We start from the raw sequence: 12,924 nt of genomic DNA on the forward strand, positions 1-12,924 counted from the left end.
AGGGCACTAGATCATCAGTAAATCCACAATGAATAATTACAACCCCCTACAAGTAGAATTCTGCGTACATTTCTACCTCAAAGTTTCTATTGACTGTCAGTATATCTCGATACCCACTATTAGCTGGAGTTCTTGTAACCTTTTCCCAAATCTCCAAGAAATTTTGTTTACCCTTTGTGGTTGTCTGCTTCTTGCAGATGTTTTAATGTCACTGAAAAGGCACTGCTGGGATTTGACCCCAGGATCTCCTGTTTACTAGACAGGCGCTTTAACCAACTAAGCCACAGTGCCTTTGTTGTGGGGACACTGACAATATTTCTATGACTCAAAACAAACGAAACACCAGCTTATGTTGAGAAATAACTTGAATCAGCATGTTTGTGGTGTCTTAGCTGTCCATGAGGCTGTCTATAAGGGAGTTCAGTCAAAGCTCTTGTAAGCGAGGATCTGCGTGACATAATTTTTGTCATCTTAAGTCTGCAGGAGTATGTGTGGACTCTCTGCAGTACACAGTTTGCATCTGCAGTACAAGGGTAGTATGTTTAGAATACATAGATGCCCAGTAAGCTGGAGTTCTTGTCACCTTTGCCCAAATCTACTCAAAATCATGTTCACCCTTTGTAGATGTCTGCCATTTGCAGATGTTTTACCCCTAAATTCCACATAACGCGAAACTGCCGCACTGCGCTCTTGAATCGTACTGCGCAACACTTAGAACCCATTCTCTTCTATCAGACCATTTCCACTGCACACGCTGCGGAGCGCCAGCGCCGCGTCTCTGAAGCGCCAGTGCGCGCCACGGCGCTGGAGATTCGCTTCAGTTCTATTTTCTGCGCCGCCGCTTCAAAACCTCGTAAATTCACTGTCGTTGAGAAAGCACCAGACAGGAAGTTAAACCGGAACTTACAAAATAAAACACAATGCACGACCTCTCGGACGTAAATTTTTTCCTATATGTTGTTATTACACCTCTGGAGGCACAAGCATCAGGTCAACAGGATCCCAGATACAACACGACGCCATGGACAAGAGAAATTACCATTTTTTTATATAGAATAAACCATACAAAATTAACTATTGGATAAAGAAAAGCACTCATTTGAGATCAAAACATAAATCATGTACTCAACCATGCTAGAAGTACTATAAATCACAGAGCAATGTGGCTGGGTCAAGCAGAGCGACCTTGTAGAAGCAAAATGAGGTGTGGTTTATTTATTTTCTGTTTATATCATGTGTTTTTATCGCGTGATATTGCTATTCACATGAGAGCCTCTCTGAGGAGCAGCCCTCCCCATCCGGATGGCGTGCTGCTGCGCTGCGCTTGCAGTGTGCTTTGACTTTCGGAGCAAGACAGCAGCGCGGCGGTTTCGCGTTATGTGGAATTTAGGGGTTAGTGTCACTGAAAAGGCACTGCTGGGATTTGAACCCAGGATCTCCTGTTTACTAGACAGGCACTTTAACCAACTGAGCTACAGCACCTCCCATTTAAATGAAATATTAGTAGTCTAAAGATTCTGGATTAACACCGAATTATGTTAAAGGCTTTTTTAATATTAAAGTTTGATGTATTTGATGCAGTCTTCAATAGCATCACAATGACTATGTATAAGCCCACAAGGGAATATAACTAAAACTCTGCACTTTCCTAATCCACTGGGTGAATTTGCATAAAGGCACTGCTGGGGCTTGAACCCAGGCTCTCCTGTTTACAAGACAGGCGCTTTGACCAACTAAGCCACAGCACCTTGTGGTGAGAACCAAAGGATATAGTATTGAATGTATGGAGGAAGTGTACATTCACCTGACCTCCACACCCATCAGCTCATCTGCATTCCAACCAGTAAAATGGTTGCTTTTTCCGCGAGCTGGGAGAGCCGGCCCTTCGACTTCCTCATATCAGCCAGCCTCCAAGACAGTATGGTGGCAAGTCAGTGACAGATGGTGAATGGTGTTGGTCTCCCCACGCAATCCCAAACAAGTTGTCTGCGATTACCTGCTACCGACTGTCAGCGCAAGCCGGACTTTGCCCTGAAGGAAGCCAGCTGCAGCACGAGCATCTCCGCCGCACACGTAAGGCGGCATGGTCCTGTGAGTTTGGTTTACTTTCCTTTTTCCTCGTTTATGGTTCATCCTCCGTTCCCAAACCGAACGGCAGCGCTTTTCTTTGGAGTACTTGTTTTTTGTTGGATCTGAAAGAACAGCCATAACCCACTTCCTTGTTTGGATTTTTCTTTGTTGGATTAGTTGAAAACCTGGAGTGGAATGTTTATGTTGAACGGGTCGGACTGTGGACAAACGGGGCTAAAGAAAACCCGGACTGGAGTATATAGTATATTTTTGGTGGTTTCTATTGTGAACTTGTATTCACCTCTTTAGTTTCGTACCAAAGGATTGTAATAGTATGGTTTAAACATTGAACCTTTATAGGAGTACAACAGTATGTTTTAGTTGTACCACTATAACCTTCAGTGTATATGAGAGGTCAATAGTCCCGTGACTCAAAACCAATGAAACAATAGATTATTTGGAAAATGTCAAAAATCAGTTAAAACTGGATGTGGTGTCCCAGGTGTTAACACATCTGTAAGGGAGTACAACCAAGGCTTTATAGTTTCCGCATCCGTGAGTAAGCTAGGGTAGGATAGGGTTCTCGTGATACAAATGTCATCATCTCCCCCCCAAAATTCTATTTGGTGTGCAGACCTTTCTACAGATATCTAAATTTCTATTGACACTACCAGGAAAGTAAGTATAGGATATGTTTATGCTGATCTACTGTACGTGTAGGGAGCAGAGTGCTATCAGCTGATTCCAGGGAGACTTGAGAATAGCATAACGGTCTCTCTGCCACTGACAAAACCAAGTACCTGAAAAGGCACTGCTGGGATTTGAACCCAGGATCTCCTGTTTACAAGACAGGCACTTTTCCCAACTAAGCCACAGCACCTTCTGTGTGTGCTCATTGACAATAGATCCATGGCTCAAAATCAAAGAAACATTGGACTATGTTGGGAAATCATTTGAATCAGCATGTTTGTGGTGTTGGGCTGCACAGTAGGGTAGTGGTTAGCACTTTTGCCTTGCAGCAAGAAGATGCCCGGTTCAAATCCCGGCCTGGGATCTTTCTGCATGGAGTTTGTATGTTCTCCCTGTGCATGTGTGGGTTTTCTCTGGGCACTCCAGCTTCCTCCCACAGTCCAAAAATATGCTGAGGTTAATTGATAACTCTAAATTGCCTGTAGGTGTGATTGTTTGTCTGTATATGTAGCCCTGCGACAGACGGGTGACCTGTCCAGGGTGTCCCCTGCCTTTGCCCGAGTCAGCTGGGATAGGCTCTTGCACTCCCTGCGACCCTAGTGAGGATAAAGCGGCGTATAGAGAATGGATGGGTGGATGTTTGTAGTGTTCTAGCTGTCTGTGAGGCTGTCCGTATGGACGTTTTATCAAAGCTGGGGTGACATAATTATTGCCATTTTAACTCTGCAAGACTATGTGTGGATCCTCTGCAGTGCACAGCTTGTGTCTGTGCTACAAGGGCAGTGTGTTTATAATATATAGATACCCAGTATTAGCTGTCCTTGTAACCTTTGCCCAAATCTCCAAGAATCTGTGTTTACCCTTAGTGGATGCCTGCTTCTTACAGATGTTTTGCTTTGTTTTGTTTTGTGATGCTGCATACATCATTTCTAATGTGGAGGCCAAGTGGTCTGGGTCTGTTCATGACTCCAGGATTTATGGAGAGTCTAACCTGAGTAACCGACTGCAGCATGGTCAGCAGCCTAAAGATTTTCACAATAGAATTCTCTTGTCTCTCTCCTTTAATATGCTCTGATGTATCCACTATACATTACAGGAGAGTTTGATGGCCTTCTGCTGGGTGACAGGGGTTACCATGCCAATCCAGGCTGATGACCTCATACCCTGACCCTGAACCAGGCCCCCAATAGAACTTCAACCGGGCTCACTGCAGGACCAGAGCCCGGGTGGAGATGACCATAGGCCTGCTGAAAGCCTGTTTCCAGTGCCTACGTCTCCTCAGGGTGACCCCTGAGAGGGCCTGTGATATTACTGTGGCATGTGTTGTTCTTCATAATATTACCACTATCAGAGGAGAGCAACACCCTGCAACTGCCCTACAAACTGAAGACCCAGATGATGACCCCATCCACCTGCAGCTATCCAGGACAGCAGAGAAGTCAGGAGACACCATATGCATTTCATTTCATTTCATTTATTTATTTAGTTGACAGGGACAGTGTACATTAATAAACATTTCTGTCAATGCACCAGAGTTAGCCAAAGGGCTATTTTTCATCCGTAGTCCCTGGACAGATGTAAAATAGTCACTTTAGAGTTTAAGTCACCATCATCACCACCACAGCAAATAAAGACATGATACACATTTCATTTGCTCTTCTTTATTTCCTGCAAATAAAAGAGATAGTTCATTTCATGTTCCAGTAGTGAACATAATTCATCGGTGGATTGTTATCAGACCGGGACATAAATATATATATATGTAGCGATATTGCCTTATTAAACGTTAATTTAATAAGTATGCACTCGCTGATTGTAGTTTATTAATCGGGGCCCCACCTGGCGTTTAATTTGCCAGGAAATTTATTAATTAACCTCAATAAAAACATTATTAATTGACTGAAAATGTTGATATGTTAGTCAGTCTAATATCTGAATGTCGAGAATCCTCGAAAAACATTGACCCCAGTCAACACATATAAACGCAAAAGAGACTGTAATTTTGGTCTAAATGAAAGATATTTATTGACTAAAACTAATAACAAAACAGTGATTAATACAGTAATAAGTATAATGGGTGTTTGTGTGTGGGATAAGTGTGTGTGGGTGATAATAGGTGTGTGTGTGTGTGGGTGTAGGTGATAATAGGTGTGTGTGTGTTAATTATTCAGATTTGCATTTCTAACTAGGATTATGGACTGAGTAATCAGACCGCTGAAGATGATTAATAATTTGGAAAATGAACGACTGATAAGTGACTAAACGGAGTTATTAAAAGGAAGATTTTGGAAGCTATTTAAGGAAAATTTCAAGCTATTTTAAGACGTCAACCCAATAATTCAGATCACACCAATGCGTTTGCTGGCTTACTTTGTTGGAGAATGGCTGCTCCGAGGTTCGGCTGGGACAGCGTTGCCTTGAACGGACCTGACTATACGGGTCGGCGGATTCCCCGGCCATGAAGTCTGTCGCTATGGCAACGTCTTGGCGTCCTGCTGTCTTATAGTTGAGTGCCACTGATCCGGTTCGGCTCAGCTGGGTGGATCTCAGCAGATGGTGGAGAGAACGCAGGAACAGTTCGTCCTTCTCTGGGGTTGACTTGACCGAAAAATAGCTTGATAAACAAAACAAAACCACAGGCTCTTGTCTATTTCTGCCGGCGGGTTTGGCTGGAGAACAGATAGGTAAAGAAGCCTCTAAAAAAAAACTGTCGGAGCCGTAAAACGGGATCGAATTAGTTCTTGATCAAAAATCGTCGTCAAACAAAAATGTAGCTCTATTTGTTCAGGTAGTGAGCGAAGATATCTATTCTTTGATTAAAAGAAAAATGATTAAGAGTCGTGGTTAGCAGAGGCCCGCTCTGTGACCAGGATAAGCTTTAGAGTAGAGAGAAAAAAGAAAAGGCGCCAAAGGAAAAACAAAGGAATCGCTCAACGTAGTTTCTGAAAGCTAGTTATGAAGGAAGAGAAAAGGAAGAATCGTAAGAGAAAAAGAGAAATGTAAAATGGCTGGTTTTAAGGATTTTCTCTGAGAAGGGGCGTGGAAGTGTCGGCTGAGGCACGCCTTCCTTTGCATCTGGAGTAACCTCCCACTTTGGGCTCAGAGGGGAGAGATGAAACCGGATCAAATAAGGATTAAAAATATTAAAACGCGCAAAAGAACGATCTGTTTACTCCTCCATGATCCTTACAATATATCTTAAACAATCAAAGATAAAATAAAACTGAATATACAAGCTAATCTAAGAATATGTGAGTTCTAGTTCCTATTTATATGTTTGTGTGCATTCTAATGGTTATTATATGTATCACAGTGAAAACATGGTAACATACGTTCATACAAGGCGGAATAAAACAGTTTTCCACGTCTTTGAAACCTGAATAAAGCAAAGTTTTATGGTTAATACAGTGAAAACCTCGATAATGTCATGGCATTCCGACGTCAAAAGGTGGCAATGTTGAGCTGTGGAAGCAAAATGAATTAGAAAGACAATGAACCATAAGTTCACTAACTTTTGATTTAAACCAGCTAGAAAAATGGCAGTTGGTTCAAAATGCATGTTGACATCTCACTATATCTTTGGTAAACACAGAATAACAAAATACATTTCTGAGACATGAGTTTTAGAAGTTCTGTGACTGGACAAAGGAGAAAGTCTCTGCCAGCCTCTCAGAGGTGAGAGCAGGTTATTAGAATATTTATGACCCTGCTTAGCTTGATGGCAGACAGGGAGAGGAGCAGAGGTCCAGCTGAGAGGACACTTAGTTCATCAAAGCGTTTTTCAGAGTTGCAAACAACAGTTCAGTTCCTTAAGAAGGTGTGAAAGTTCTATCTCCAATTCCCAGTTCTCTGCAAAAGTCTGTGTGTGAGGTTAGAGATACACGAAAGCATATATGCCCCAATTTAATACAGAAATAGTGATAGTCTGCAAAAAGGGGTCTCTTAAGCCATGTCAGAGGTCGTCATAAACAAGAATCTAAGATGTCGCTGGTGGAAGGATCGCATTTGAGTTGATACAGGGCTCTCTCTGGCCATAAAAAGGCACTTTGCGTGTTTTCTTAGGTCTTTGAGAGAGAGAGTTTGTGGTTATCTGAGGAGGGGATCTCCTGTGGAATGTTTTGGCCACTTAAACCTGGAGGTCTGCCTACACACACATATATATATATATATATATATATATATATATATATATATATATATATATATATATATATATATATATATATATATATCAAGTTTCATTATATATATATATATCAAGTTTCATTATATATATATCGACTTTCATTATATATATAATTTCCTAAACGGCATGCCATAGGCATGTCATAATATATATATATATATATATATATATATGTGTGTGTGTATGTATATATACATCCATGACCTTTTACAGGCATCTGCTTTCTTTCTGTTGGCTGAGCAGAAGTCTGTGTTCGTTTAAATAGGCTTAATTATTTAACAGAACCTGATATGGATGCAGACATTTAGGCTATGTGTGGATAAAACAACTGCACAGTCAAACAGCCACTTAATATTTAGGCTACTTTACAATACTTTACTTTTTAACTTCCTTTATGCAGAGAATTTGTTCCAATATTCAGTTTTTGAATTTAATCTGTAAAATAAGATGCATTTAAGGCTCCTTGGTATGCAGAACTGTCACGGCCCCTCCCCCTGCTGTGCTCTGTCTCTCCTGATTACGAGCGGCTGCAGAGGAGCCCAGCTGCTGGTAATCAGTCGTCAGTAGCATATCAAGCCTGGCTCTGCCGAACACTCTCTGCTGAGTCATTGCCTGCGGGTTCCTGTCAGATGCACACCCGATACACTCTCAGTTCTGTTACTTTTTCTGTCGTCTTATAAAAACCGTCCAGCGTTTGTCACTTGACAACGACGCAGACAGCTTCTTGCTTTTGCATTAAAAGCCTGTTTCCACCAGACATCTTCTTTTCATCTAAAGAAGATGCTCCAGGGAAGTTCTGGGTGCTGCACATCTCCTGCTGTAAATCTGAGAAGATTGAAAATCTGGTTGAAGTTTCAAGCCTTTTTAAGTCTTAGAAAACTAACCAGCGTGTTTTCTCTGTTCGAGCTCTGTCTCTCCCCGGCCCTGGACTCCCCTCACCTGCTCTGGTTTCCTCACCAGCCCTGGACTTCCATATCTGCTCCATCTCCCCATCCGCTCTGGACTCCTCCTGTCTGCTCTGGTTCTCTCACCCCCGCTGTCTCTGCCACAACCCCTCCACCAGCTTCATCAGCTCTGCCCCTGCCTCGTCTCCCGACCCCCGGTCAACCGTGAGTCCCTCTCCTTCCCCGCTTAATTATCCCCCATCATGGCCGTTCGGTCCGTCGTCCTCAGTTCAGTTTAGTTCCCTGTTCTGTTCACTCCCTGTGCCTCCCGTTTGGAGGATTTTCTGTTTGATTTAGATATATTAAATCCCTTATTAATTCACCCGCCTGCCTGATCGCCTGCTTTTTGGGTTCACACACTGCCTGGCCTGTAACACAGAATGATGTATTCTTGCTTCATTTTTACACTGTTTAAGTGTTGTTCAGGTTTGAGTATCGATTCTGTGCAGAGTATTCAAAGAATATTAAGCTGATTTATTCCAGCAGCATCCCAAATTAAACTGTGGATGGGGTTTTGGCACTGACTCGAAGAATTTATATTGAATTTGTTTTTAATGTGATTCGGACGCTGCGGTTTAACATATTTCTACTACATAGTGTGACGCACATCGACTGTATTGCTGTGGCTGTTTTTCAGACGAAACAAGTAGCATTTGAACCCGATACACTCTCAGTTCTGTTACTTTTTCTGTCGTCTTATAAAAACCGTCCAGCGTTTGTCACTTGACAACGACGCAGACAGCTTCTTGCTTTTGCATTAAAAGCCTGTTTCCACCAGACCTCTTCTTTTCATCTAAAGAAGATGCTCCAGGGAAGTTCTGGGTGCTGCACATCTCCTGCTGTAAATCTGAGAAGATTGAAAATCTGGTTGAAGTTTCAAGCCTTTTTAAGTCTTAGAAAACTAACCAGCGTGTTTTCTCTGTTCAAAACAAGCCGACAACAAAGGATGTTCCTGATTGAAGCATTTCTGCATCAAGTTTTAACCTCAGAGCAGATAATTCATCCAGAAAATTGTTTTTTTTTTTTTTTTTTTTTGTTTTTTTTTGAGGAATTAGAGGTCTGAATGGTGAGTTTTCTGGGGTTTTTGTGTGCCTTTGTTGTGCTGAAAGTAGTTATTTATCGTCTGTGCTTCTGTAGGACGATTCCTCATGACAGTGAGGAGGAGGAGAAGGTTTGGTTTCGTTACAATATGGTCACTCCAGTATCTCCATAACTAACCTCTCCTCTCTCAGATTCACTTAAGTCCTCATGTGGTTGACTAAACCCAGTGTGAGAGTCTGAGTGTTTGAGTGCTCATGTTTTCATTCATTTCTTGTTTCCCCACACCTTTATTTGTTGTTTTCTGTCATTTTCATTTTATTCCTTTCTTTTGTTCTAAAGCTTGACAAGGAGAAGGTGAGCCTTTAAAAGGATAATTTGGCACTCAAAGATAAATGCTGTTTCTTTTTATTTCACAAACATTTGTCTTTTTCTTTCTTCTTTTCACGGCTTTCTAGTCCTCTCTCCAAGAAGGAAAGCGTGCGTTTGGAGCTGTGTTCATGCAAACTAATCATAATTTTTAGACGTGTTTATGTGTGAATGGTTGTCTGTGTGTGACTGAGAAGACTGATTCTCAGGGTGAAATTGTTGCTGCTGATTTGAAAATAGGTAAACAACTTTTTATTGCTATTGTGCATGTGTAAGATAGCTAAAGTTTAGATGTGAAAAGTAGCTTGTGGTGAAAAAAATATGGCAAACTTGTTGCAGAGGGTGAGTTTATCAAAGAGTGTGTCATGAACTTTTACCAGCAGCTGGATAAAGGCAGGTGCCCAGAGATTCAAATATTTGCAAATAAAATGCTACGTTTGTTTGGCTCCACATATTTGTGTGAGCAGAAATTTTCTGTCCTGAACTTCAACAAGAACCGCTTAAGAAGACTGAGTGACTCACCCGCATGATATTTCTCAGCCACTGCCTTTAAACCAGACCTGGCCTGTGTACTGCAATCCAGATCTCACCATCATCCTTCACCTGAGTGCCAGTAAGTACCTGTTTTGGTCATCTGAGATTAATAAATACTAATTTGTCAGTGTGTTAAAGGTGGAATAGAGTTCACAGAGAAAAAGTTAATTTCTGAGTCTCATCTCAAAGTTGTCACTATCTGACAGTCTGAGTTTCCAAACCACAGCGTCGGGTTGAGACTCAGAATTTACATGTTGCCTTTTTAAATTTGTTTTGTGTTGGTCAAAACCACATTTCTAAATATATGCACTTGGACTTATGAGACGTTATGTATTACAATGTTGTTTTGTACCTGTAGGTGTGACATATTGGACCACTGAACACTTAAGATCTATTTGATGTTATGACGATATTATCTGAATGACACTACCAATGATTAGAAAGCTTTTATATATTAGCAGAAATGGGAGTTATGGCCAATAAATGTTGTCACAGGTAAAAAAAAAATCCTAATAACCATATGGACATCTTGAATCATGGGAAAGCTGATGAAATATGGGACGGTAAGAGATTGAAATATAATATGAAACACAATGTTTTTGTTAAGACCTGGTTATACCTGGGTCATTTGCATTTACTTGCATTCCCATGTGAAGAAATAAAAACAAATTTGTCATTTAAAATAAAATGTCTATAAGACAGCGCATTCAGCTGTAGCGGTTCAAAGAATGTCAGCAGGATGGTTGGACCTCAGCCATTTTCACATGATCAAATGTGGTCCTCTTTGAAAAAACTTTTGGACACTCCTGTGCTATGATCTTTATCAAATAAACACTATACATAAACAGCATTTTTTTTAATCAAACATTGATTTTAGAGTTGTATATTTTCATGTACCTGTGATTGTAGTGTTTCTCTATGTAGAGACCATAAAGTGACTGTTATTTCTGTTCCATAGTTAGTAAAACTATGAGTTATTAACATTTAGAGTTAGTTGTTGAGATCAGATGTTTGAGCAAGAAAAGTTGTTTGTAGATTAGCTTTTTTTTATTCACTAATCATCTGCAGCTTAACATATAATATAGATTTATACATTGCAGAAATGGAGAATGTTGCAGCTCTGTTCTTATTTCTGTCCTCATGTTTCAGTCTCTGATAACTGTAACTCTGTAGAGGCTTCATCATCTGATGCAGGTTCCTTGTTCTTCTTGCTGATTCTTGCTCAAGACATCTGTTTATTGAAGATTGTTCCCAACTTTACTGGAGTTTACTCTCCTCCTCCAGTCTTCTCTGAGAGTCTGTCAGGACAGATTATGAAATGAGCAAGTTAAATAACTGATCAGATGCTTGGTAGAATTCATTATCGATTACTAATTATTGGATCGCAACAACTTAAAGGAGTAATAGGCTGGTGTTTACAGAAGACCAGATATTATTTCAGTATACTGTTGAGTGTTTTTAGGTTCATTAACCACACCTGACGTACGTCAGTGGGGTTACTGCATTCGCTTCGGTATCTGGCTGGCTGGGTAAGTATGTATGTATGTGGGTGGGTGGGTATGTCCGGTCAGATATCTCTGCAAGTGCTGCAGTCAGGATAATCAAACTTGGCACTTAAGATCAGTCTAAGGTCCCCTGCTCGGTTGTGGAGTTACAGGTCAGCAGATCAAGTAGGAAGGAATAGATGTAGGATGATCAAATCATGCATGGGCGTGGTTCTGCCCTCTACCGGGGGCTCGTCTAGTTTATATCTGCAATGCATTGACGAAACAAGGATGTACTCACTGTGATCAGTTAGGATCTGAATGTCTGGCTGTAGAATCTGAGGCTAAAAACAAAGTCTGAGTTTAAAACCCAACAGACAAGACTGTAAAGATCAGACTGATGACAGATCTACAGTAAATCTCATAAAATTTTACTGTTAGCAGCTCTGAAACAAAGAGGAGATATGACTGCCCCCACAGGGGCCATTATTTACTCATTTTTGTCCTGTTTGTTTTTTAATCTACATTTGGTCATTTACTATTCCTTTCAAGGCAAAAAAAATAAAATAATAAAAAATTTAACAAGAAAAGCACCCACAGAGTGCAGTACTCCACCAGGGCTGTTCATTCCTCAATTTGTGTATTCAGAAATCCCTGTGACATAGAATCTGGCCATTTAATACAGATGTACCCACAAACTAAATAAATAAAAAAATTCTTTGCGGTGAGCACAGGTGTGTTATACATGAGGACGTTATGAGCAGACACCGAACTGAGTGACCAAAATATGTAGCGGGCAGCAGGAACTGATGCAGGTAACTGACACAGCTTTCACTTTTTGTCATAGTGACGCAGTGCCTGTCGCTATATCTCGCAATGGGACATCCTTAACAAATCCAGGGATCCAGACTATAAGCTGCATCACTGCCAAAATCTAATGAGGTGGTCCATATGTCATTTCTGACCTTCCCCAAAAATGCCATTCAAATCTGTTTCTGTTTTTGAATAACGTTGCACACAGACAAACGTACACTAATTGTCACATAACTCCACCCCGTTATTTAACACAACAACATTCAGAATAATATATACAGAAATTTGTAGACTACTACTTTAAAAGGATGAAAGTATTTCATTTAAAATTCAAAACATACAGAAAACAAATATATTGCCTTGCAAAAGTGTTCACGTCCCTTGACATTTTCCACATTTTGTCATGTTACAAGTACAAATGTAAATATATTTTATCGAGATTTTATGTGATAGACCAACACAAAGTGGCACATATTTGTGAAGTGGAAAGAAAATAATATGTTGTGTTAAAGATTCTCCATAAATAAAAAAAATCCGGTGTGCATATGTATTCACTGTTAAAACTATGCATTTCCCCTTTACTCTGATACCTCTAAATAAAATCCAGTGCAACCAACTGCCTTCAGAGGTCACCTAATCAATTCATCCCAATCCCAGTCCACCTGTGTGTACTTCAATCTCAGTATAAACACAGCTGTTGTGTGAAAGCCTCAGAGGTTTGTTTGAGAACATTAGTGACTAAAAAGCATCATAAAGACCAAAGAACACACCAGACAGACCCTAGTGAGGATAAAGC

The 12,924-nt window shown here is 40.7% G+C and overlaps 1 protein-coding gene and 4 non-coding genes across 5 annotated transcripts in view; 1 reads left to right on the forward strand and 4 right to left on the reverse strand.

Annotated features, from left to right (window-relative positions):
- The window catches only part of LOC110947454 (BOLA class I histocompatibility antigen, alpha chain BL3-7-like), a 349,371-nt gene that overhangs the window by 72,181 nt on the left and 264,266 nt on the right, over positions 1-12,924 (forward strand). The window lies entirely within an intron of this gene.
- On the reverse strand, positions 218-291 carry trnat-agu (transfer RNA threonine (anticodon AGU)). The gene has a single exon. It is a non-coding gene; the product is annotated as a tRNA-Thr (tRNA).
- trnat-agu (transfer RNA threonine (anticodon AGU)) lies at positions 1,409-1,482 on the reverse strand. Its single transcript has one exon. It is a non-coding gene; the product is annotated as a tRNA-Thr (tRNA).
- On the reverse strand, positions 1,675-1,748 carry trnat-ugu (transfer RNA threonine (anticodon UGU)). The gene has a single exon. It is a non-coding gene; the product is annotated as a tRNA-Thr (tRNA).
- trnat-ugu (transfer RNA threonine (anticodon UGU)) lies at positions 2,877-2,950 on the reverse strand. The gene has a single exon. It is a non-coding gene; the product is annotated as a tRNA-Thr (tRNA).

Source organism: Acanthochromis polyacanthus, chromosome 11 (assembly GCF_021347895.1).
Source record: "Acanthochromis polyacanthus isolate Apoly-LR-REF ecotype Palm Island chromosome 11, KAUST_Apoly_ChrSc, whole genome shotgun sequence".
NCBI lineage: Eukaryota > Metazoa > Chordata > Actinopteri > Pomacentridae > Acanthochromis > Acanthochromis polyacanthus.